Raw genomic sequence first — 10,126 nt, 5'->3', positions numbered from 1 at the left:
CCAGAGAGACAGAGAAGAGACGACAGAGACAGAGAGACAGACAGAGAGAGACAGCGAGAGGAGAGGGATAGCGACAGAGAGACGAGAGACAGAGAGACAGAGACGACAGAGAGAGAAGGAAGAGCAGAGACGAGAGAGACATAGACAGAAGAGGCAGAGAAGAGAGAAGAAGACGAGAGGAGAGAGAGAGAGAGAGGAGAGAGACAGCGACAGAAGAAACAGAGACAGAGAGAGAGAGACAGACAGAGAAGAGAGAGGACAGAGACAGAGAGACAGACAGAGAGACAGTGAGACAGAGACAGACAGAAACACAGAGAGAGACAGAGAGACAGAGACAGCAACAGAAAGAGAGACAGAGAGACAGAGACAGCAACAGAAAGAGAGACAGAGAGACAGAGACAGAGACTGAGCGAAACAGAGAGAGAGGAGACAGCGAGAGAGACAGAGACAAAGAGACAAAGAGACAAAGAGACAGAGAGAGACAGAGAGAAAGACAGAGAGACAGAGACAGAGAGACAGAGACAAGAGGACAAAACAGCATCAGCTATAACCATAATTATCATTCTACTTTCTTGTGCTACTTTTCATACATCCAAAACCACTTCTCTGAGAATGATCAATGACCTTTCATAATGATAGAATACTGGACCATAATCCCTAGATTTTCCCAACGGGCAAATACCTAGTTGAAATGACCTCATAATGACATCATGTTGACCGGTTTCTTGTTGTAATGACGTATTTTCAACCAGTCTTTTATAACGACGTCATTTCAACCAGTTGTATGTGACGTGTGCATTTCAACCGCTTTCTTGTTGTCATGATACATGATTATTTCAACCAGTTTTGCCCACTCAGTGCATCGAGCTCACAGCTAAAGACTTTACATCATGTGACGCACGAGCTAGTTCACTAACCGCTAATCATATTGTCCCTGTTTCTAGCAGTGACGACAGAGACGACACGCTAAGTGAGACAGAGTAACTGATGCTACACGTCAATTCAAACTTCAGTTCCTCACCCACGACTCCCAAACCAATTACGAGCACCCCTGCATCTGTGAAGGTAGGCAGTGTGTGTGTGTGCCGTGCCATGGAGTGGTGTGTGTGAGGGGGAGTGGCCACCTCGCCATAAAAAAAAATCTTTGTAAAAGACCGGGACATTATTTAATCATGTAATACTGAGGAATGGAACGAGACGTACACTTGTCCCATTATAAATTTACAGCGCTTTAGCGAGAAGATGAGGGATTTGGCTTCACAGCAAAAGAAAATAGAGGAGGAAGTACCTGGATTTATAGTGCGTGCGTGCGTGCGTGCGTAATGGCATCGCTCTAAGTATCTGTGAGTGTGTGTTGTTCGGCATAGAGCAACAGCCTGCTGTCACATACAAGTATCTCTATGCATCGTGGGACATGAACGATGCACTGTCGTGAGCGAGACTCTGGGCAGCACACAGAGACAACACACACATAACAATTCTACACTCATTTACACATGAATACAAAAGACACACACACATACACAAACTCCCCCCCCCCCCAAAAAAATAAACATTCTCTCAAACCCAGTGTAATACAATTATAGAATGATTACTACCTTGACCTGCAGGTCAATATCAGGAGAAAATAACTGTCGAAGTCTAATAACTCCTCATTTTACTGAGCTGAAACAGCAGCAAACAGTCAGTTATGCGTTCGCTCAATACAATGCTGCAGTCACCGTGCGGGTCACTTCAAATCCCCTGGCCGACGGGAATGAGAAACACACACGCACACAGAAAGAGAAAAGGTGCACTAGCTGCCACACACACAGAGTGTTGGGTCAGGGGACAGCGGTAGCTCAGAGCCAGCTGTGATCCTGCCTGCCCAGGTGCTCAGGAAAACCACTGTTAACACCACGATTGATGATGTAATCAAACTGTCACACAGCGGCGATCGGTGGCGGGAGGCCAGAGCGGGAGGGAGGGGACTCTGGGTGGGTGTGGGGGAGAATATCCAGGAGGCCGTGCATGCTTACCGTTAGCCCAAATTGAGAGTGACAGTCTCAATAGTGAAAGGCTCCGCCCCCCCCCCCCCCCCAACAACTGCAGAGGCCTTCCGGAGGATGTCACATAATCAAGGAGACCCTCTCGTTCTTTTTTCTCTCTCGAAACCATTTCGGTCTGGGGTTTTGGATTCGGAAAAAACAAAACTTAGGGAGATGACTTGATACTCGGGCGGAACAACCACCAGCTGTAAGCCGCAAAGTTGATTATGACATGTCTATTCTTGGACCTTCTCAACCCACACATTATGCTCTCTCTCTCGCAACCCTACACACACTCGGTATGAGCTCACTATACACACACGCACGCACGCACGCGCCGGCAACGCAAACCTGACCCCCGAGCTGAATCGATCCTCCCACGCGTACAGTAAAGTGAAGAGTCATGCATGCATGATGAACGTTGTGTGAAAGATCTTAACCACTGTCTGTCTCTAAAGGTTAACCAGCTCGAACACAGGTGTCACATGCTCATATGTACCCGTGTGGGCGGACTGGTGTCCTGCTGAAAATCTCCCCTTGCAGAACCCCCCCCTTCGCGTCTTCATTGCTGCGACCTGCTTGCTAGTTGAGATTTCTGCTCTTCACTCCGTTGCAGTTTAGCCTACATTTCACTGCTCTTAGTAGCAGAAATCATTTTCGTATGCAGTTTTCGGTTTGGTTATTTGTTTCAATATGGCGCCCTGGGCGAACCCCCCCTTAAGCACCCGCCGCCGCCCGCGTGTCGCCCCGCAAGATGCCACCCTGGGCGGCTGCCCCTGTCGCCCGTACCTAAATCTGCTACTGATTTGTATTAGTCTAAAAATACATATCTTTGCCAAAATTCGTCATCTCTCCCATGTCTTATTCGACTAGTATTTTGGAAAGTGTAAGGATAATAATTCAGCCATATTTTTCTAAATGTTTATTGCTTGCCAACATGTTATGTTTAATATAAACACACATACATGAATTATTAATTTCATTTCCGTTGCCTATTCCTGAATTGAAGTTTGTTCTATAGAAAGTATTTGACTCCGATGTGTGCAACAGAAAGTATTTGACTTCGGCGATGTGAGGCAACAGAAAGTATTTGAACTCCCGAATGTGTGCAACAGAAAGTATTGTGACTCCGATGTGTGTCAACAGAAAAGTATTTGACTCCGATTGTGTGCAACAGAAAGTATTTGACTGCCGATGTGGTGCACAGAAAGTATGTTGACTCCGATGGTGTGCAACAGAAAAGTATTTGACTCCGGATGTGTGCCAACAGAAAGTAGTGACTCCGATGTGTGCAACAGAAAAGTATTGACTCCGATGTGTGCAACAGAAAGTACATGTGACTCCGATGTGTGCAACAGAAAGTATATTGACTCTCCGATGTGTGCAAACAGAAAGATGTGACTCCGATGTGATGCAACAGAAGTATGTGACTTGATGTGTCAACAGAAAGTATATTGGACTCCGATGTGTGCAAACAGAAAGTATTTGACTCGATGTGTGCACAGAAAGTAATTTGACTCGATGTCACATGGCATGCAACAGAAAGTATTTTGACTCTGATGTGTGCAACAGAAGTATGTGACTCCGAGTGTGTACAACAGAAAGGTATTTGACTCCGAATGGTGTGCAAACAGAAGTATTGACTCCGATGTGTGCAACAGAAAGTATTTGACTCCGATGTGATGCAACAGAAAGATTTGACGCCGATGTAGCAATGCAGCAAAGAAGTTTGACTCCGATAGTGAGGTGCAACAGAAAGCGTATTTGCACTCTCACGGAAAATGTGTGCAACAGAAAAAAGTATTTGACTCCGATGTGTGGCTGCAACAGAAAGTATTGACTCCGATGTAGTGCAACAGAAAGTTATTTGACCTTCCGATGTGTGCAACAGAAAGTATTTGACTCGATGTGTGCAACAGAAAGTATGTTGACTCCGATTGTGTGCAACGAAAGTATTGACTCCGAGTACTGCAACAGCAAAGTATGTGACTCCTTCTCTCTGTCTCTCTCTCTCTGTCGCTATCTCTCTCTCTGTCTCTGTCACTGTGTCTCTGTCGCCCTCTCTCTGTCTCTCTCTGTCTCTCTGTCTCTGCGAAGAAAAAGGACCAACAAAAACAAGACGGAAAAAAGCAATTATCTCCCTATTCCTGGACATTGCAGTTAACATGGCTAATTGTGGCCAGGCCTGGCCCCGGTAACGGTAACCGTTACAGCCACCGTACCACCACCACCTCACCCTCCCTCCTCAACAAGATTAATGAAACTTCCATTGCTTTTAATTAGCACAGYTGTGGTCATCAATTATAACCCCTTCTACCCCCCCCACTCCCCCCAAATACAAATATTGTTATATTTGGGGGAAATTCTTGATTTATATTATTGTGGTAGCCGGCGGAGTGAGATGAATGGGCCCGCATCATGGCCGTTGGCAGGGAGATGAAGAGGGGGAGGAGATGGGGGGAGAGGAGGGAGGGTAATAAGATGCGGGAGGAGAGTGTTGTATCGTGTGAGATGGAGGGAAAGTGAGAGCCGACTCTGATGCAGCGGAGTACATACACTGAGTGGACAAAACATTAGGAACACCTGCTCTTTCCATTTATTTATTTTATTTAACTAGGCAAGTCAGTTAAGAACAAATTCTTATTTACAATGACGGCCAACCAAAAGGCAAAAGGCCTCCTGCGGGGACGGGGCCTGGGATTAAAAATACAAATCAATTAAATAAAAATATAGAACAAAACACACTTCACGACAAAAGAGACAACACAACACTACATAAAGAGAGACCTAAGACRACACCACAGCATGGCAGCAACACATGACAACAACATGGTAGCAGCACAAAACAGGGTACAAACATTGCTGGGCACAGACAACAGCACAAAGGGCAAGAAGGTAGAGACAACAATACATCCCGCAAAGCAGCCACAACTGTCAGTGAGAGTGTCCACGACACAGACTGACCAAGTGAATCCAGGTGAAAGCTATGATCCTTTATTGATGTCACTTGTCACTTGTTAAATCCACTTCAATCAGTGTAGATGAAGGGGAGGAGACGGGTTAAAACATTCGCAGAGTACGACCCTGCCTCACACAGGAAGCGGCGCAGGTCCTAATCCAGGCACTTGTCATCTCCCGTCTGGATTACTGCAACTCGCTGTTGGCTGGGCTCCCTGCCTGTGCCATTGAACCCCTACAACTCATCCAGAACGCCGCAGCCCGTCTGGTGTTCAACCTTCCCAAGTTCTCTCACGTCACCCCGCTCCTCCGCTCTCTCCACTGGCTTCCAGTTGAAGCTCGCATCCGCTCCATGGTGCTTGCCTACGGAGCTGTGAGGGAACGGCACCTCCGTACCTTCAGGCTCTGATCAGGCCCTACACCCAAACAAGGGCACTGCGTTCATCCACCTCTGGCCTGCTCGCCTCCCTACTCTGAGGAAGTACAGTTTCCCGCTCAGCCCAGTCAAAACCGCTGCTCTGGCACCCCAATGGTGGAACAAACTCCCTCACGACGCCAGGTCAGCGGAGTCAATCACCACCTTTCGGAGACACCTGAAACCCCACCTCTTTAAGGAATACCTAGGATAGGATAAAGTAATCCTTCTAACCCCCCCCCTTAAAAGAGTTAGATGCACTATTGTAAAGTGGTTGTTCCACTGGATATCATAAGGTGAATGCACCAATTTGTAAGTCGCTCTGGATAAGAGCGTCGGCTAAATGACTTAAATGTAAATGTAAATACGGATTTTATAGCCTTCACACTTGAGACATGGATTGTGTGTGTGCCATTCAGAGGGTGAATGGGCAAGACAAAATATTTAAGTGCCTTTGAACGGGGTATAGTAGTTGGTGCCAGGTGCACTGGTCTGAGTGTGTCAAGAACTGCAACGCTGCTGGGTTTTTCACAATCAACAGTTTCCTGTGTGTATCTAGAATGGTCAGCAGCCTAAGGACATCCAGACAACTTGACACAACTGTGAKAAGCATTGGAGTCAACATGGGCCAGCATCCCTGTGGAACACTTTCAACACCATGTAGAGTCCATGCCACAACGAATTGAAGCTGTGCTGAGGCCAAAAGCGGGTGCAACTCAATATTAGGAAGGTGTTCCTAATGTTTGTCCCCTCAGCGTAGAAGTGTCTATGTGCTTCGTCAGTGTCTTTCATCAAGAGAGAGTGGCTTGAGTGTACACTACTTTTGAGTGTCGGCTGTARTACAAAACGATTTGTTTAAATCATTTGCCCAAATCATCAACTACGATGCCAACTCAAATCGTCAGTAGCGTAAGCCAAAGATCCACCGCAAATAAAGCAACACATTTGGATCTTATCTAAGCCCTCATTGGGCTAGTTAGCTGAATGATTGATTGACGTATCCGGACTTCCTTATCTGCTCAGCATCAACTTTTGCGTTCCCCATCTCTCTGTACAGTGTGCTGTACATTCTCCTCAGTCCTATCCATCCCTTGCCAGTTCAGTAAAACCCTAAATACAGTCCCTTACCCTGGGAACGACTGAAGCTGGGGCTCCCAGGCTTTCTGTCTCTCCGGCTGCGTCCCCGAAAACCTCACCCCGTTCCTATAGCACTACTTTTGACCAGAGCTGTGTGGGCCCTGGTCAAAAGTAGTGCACTAATGTGGGGAAAGGGTGCCGTTTGGGACACAAGCCTTTGTCTCTGTGCTGTGCTGCCCTGGTGTGTGGCGTTTAGCTTAGCACAACTGGCCCGTCTCTGTGTTAATGAATGGAGAAACAGCCCAGTGGAGCCGTAGCATTGTTAACCCGGCCCGCTACAGGCAGAAAGAGAAACGCGTGTCACCGTGTGTCTATCCACCGCTCTCCCAGTTTCCATTTCAAATGGAACTTTACGACTCTTGACGTTTTTCCGTCCTCTCTCCTCTTCCCCAGGCTTGCTCTTTCCCCCCGCCATGTCCGTTGCATCCGATTGGAGTCAGCGAGCGTGATGGTGTTCGCACAGGGAGTTTCTGTGCACGCTGAGCTGTAGACAGGGATAGAATCTCTCCAACGTCATACTGGTTCTCTCTCTCCCACAACGGTGCTATGGAATGGTGATATCTCTGTATTTCTGACGCTCTCCTTGTCAGAGTGTTAGTGAAATGTGTTCTAGTGATTGATGCGGAGTATGTGTAGATGGGGAGGCAGGGAGATGGGCTCTGTGGCGGAAGTGTGTGTGTGTTGGGTTTGTTGTGAGCCACCAGCCACCGTTTGCCCTCTTGACTCCAGTGTGAGATCTGGGATGGGAAGATATTTCATGAGCACACACACACACACACACACATGAACACACACACCAACACACGCCCCACGCCCCTACGTCCACCCAACCACAGAATGAGCGCAGAACTATGTTTTAAAATGCAATCATGTCAGGCCAAACAATGTAAATTTATAAGAGCGTTTTGGACGTATAATAAGTTTCAAACATTATGTAATCCACATTTTTTCATCCTCTGTCGGGAGGCCTGTCTGATTTATGGCGTTTCGTGTGATCTAGTGCTCATTGAATTAGAAATCCAGTAAGATAATATAAATATACTTATAATAATTGAGAGAGGAGAGAGGAGAGAGAGAAGAGAGAGAGACGAGAGAAGGAGAGAAGAGAGAGAGAGAGAGAAGGAGAGAGCAGAGAGAGAGAGAGAGAGAGAGAGAGAGACGAGAAGAGAGAGAGAGAGAAGAGAGAGAGAGAGAGAAGAGAGCAGAGAGAGAGAGAGCGAGAGAGAGAGAGAGAGAGTAGAGAGAAGAGAGAGAGAGAGAAGAGAGATGAGAGAGACGAGAGAGGAGGAGATAGTAGGGTGTCGAAAAACGATGTACGCAGAGCTAGATCAATCATTGGTGTGTCATGGAGGTCTAGCCGTATAGAGGCCCACATCACTATTTATGCGCCCTATGATACCTTTGGCTCAAACTATCACGTTTAACATAATGCAGTCTTATCCCTCTATCTCCTTAAGGGAGATGCTTTTAGAGATGCATTCCTCTCCCACTCCCCTTCAAATTAGGTCAAGCCCGGTATCGGCTCTGGTCTATAAGCCACAGTTGTTTAGCACAATTCTCTTCTCTCCAGAGTGTGCATTCTCTCTTCTCTCCCTTCACTCTCTGAGAGAGTAGCATATGCTTGCTCTCACAACTCACAGTCCGTTGGTCTCGTTTAGGACTCGCGTGTACTACTTCGGCTTCTCAAATTTTGAAGGGGGGGGCAAGAGAAAGAGAACGATGCCCTCTGTTAAATAGACATCTAATGGCATAAAGCTCATTATTTGTACAAATGACTATTTAGCCTACTACAAGTCTACATCTATAGGGCTCTCATATATGACTTCACTGGGAAGGGGCTAGGCCGTTCCGCTATCATAAAATTATAACAGCACTCTCCATCATAGTACAATCCTCAGCAGAATCAGTCCAATCGATTACCAGCTGGATCCTTTCGTCTTGATATATGTAGACTTGATCTTCTTTTACATTAACGGTGATGTGTCGGTCATTGGTCCCCGCTCATCATCCTCTCCCTTCTTCTCTTTGTGCTTAATCTCAATAATCGCATAGCGCATGATCCACTCCTCTCGGTCTGCTCTCCCCTTACAGTCCGTCTCCAGATTACCATATCCGCTGCAAGATCGCCTGCTTTACAAAAAAATGCAAAATACGATGGCACTCTTAGCAGTCGAATTCAGTGTTGAGGTCAAAATAACACACACGAAAGTACGATAACAATACATAATCCCCTTTCAGATAATCAGGTGCAATGAAGACAGTAGTCGCATTCATTTCTTTAATATTTATCCTAGGTTCTAGCGGTAACAAGTCGAAGTTCGTGTGCGGTTATTACCTCTCTCTCTCTTCTCTCTCTCTCCTCCTCTCTCTCTCCTCTGCTGCTCTGTCTTCTCTTCTTCGTCTCTCACTCCTCTCCTCTCTCTCTTCTCTCTCTCTCTTCTGTCTCTCTCTCTCTCATCGTGCCGTCTCTCTCTGCGTCTCATGCTCTCTCTCTCTCTCTCTCTCTCTCGCTTCTATGCAATTTAGCTTGTCTGTCTGGGTGTCGTGATCTCTGCCTATACATCATTCCCTCTGCGTTTCTGTCAGAGAGTGAGTTTCTCTTCTGGTCTCATCAGGTTGTGGAGTCTACCTCTGGTTAAACACTCGAACACTTTAAACAGGACGGGAGCAGGCCGCGGCATTCCTAAATGCCAGCCTAACCCCCGTGTAGCGCACTACTTTTGTTCCAAGGGCCAATATGGATCTGGTCAAAAGTGGCGCACTGCATAGGGATTAGGGTGCCATTTTGGGACACAGCCAGTGTTGCTACCGTTGTTGACTCCAGCCCACGGGACGCTCTTGAACGCTCCCTCTCTCCCTCGCCGTAGTATCACCAGGGGGGATTTACGACGGAGTTTCACTGTATTCCTTAAAAGATCGTTACATTCATCATCCCGTTTCTCTTGCTTTCCTTCCTCCTCCTGTGTACCTGAGAGACGGCACAATCGCGGCGGGAAAACATCAATATTGTACCAGCACTACTGCTGGCAGGTGAGCTTAATGAAATTCTAGGAGTGTAATTTTGATTTACGAGCCGCTAATGTGGCCTGATATTAGAGAGAAACGGCACGGATACGGCTGCCTGGTGCTGTATTGAGGGGCTGTCGGACGCCTCAATAAAGAGAGTCGTGTCTTTAAGGCTTTTGGCTGAGTTATTGTCACAGATATTCATATCCATAGTAATTCTTGGCGGCGACGCAATTTAGTATTGGCAATATATATATATATATATACGGAGATAATAGTTATTTTGGGTGGGGATCCTCCGATTGCAGAGGCTTTAAATACTAAAAAGTTCGGACTAGGAAGCATCTGGAAGCTTTTTTAAGTGCTGCTGATGGGTACTGAGGGAGGCCTCTGACCTCTTGTCGTCACACAAATCAGGAGTAGAGGGCTTTTCTGTCTTGTTGGTGGTTGGTTACCGGCCAAGGATGCCAGTGGGTTGCATTTTCGGCGCTTGATTTGTGATTTTGTGATGAAACGTTTTGATTTACGGTCCGGTTTTCATTAAACCCATTACAGCCATAAATGTATTGAATCTGAAAAGCCC

At 46.7% G+C, this 10,126-nt stretch overlaps 1 protein-coding gene across 1 annotated transcript in view; it reads left to right on the top strand.

Moving 5' to 3' along the window:
• LOC111958707 (zinc finger protein 407-like) overlaps window positions 1-10,126 on the top strand; it is a 134,048-nt gene that overhangs the window by 23,119 nt on the left and 100,803 nt on the right. The gene's annotated exons all lie outside the window — the stretch shown is intronic.

This window comes from Salvelinus sp. IW2-2015, linkage group LG35, assembly GCF_002910315.2.
Source record: "Salvelinus sp. IW2-2015 linkage group LG35, ASM291031v2, whole genome shotgun sequence".
NCBI classification, from domain to species: Eukaryota; Metazoa; Chordata; class Actinopteri; order Salmoniformes; family Salmonidae; genus Salvelinus; species Salvelinus sp. IW2-2015.
Note: the sequence above shows the minus strand (reverse complement) of the source record. Positions and strands in the feature narration are given on the sequence as shown.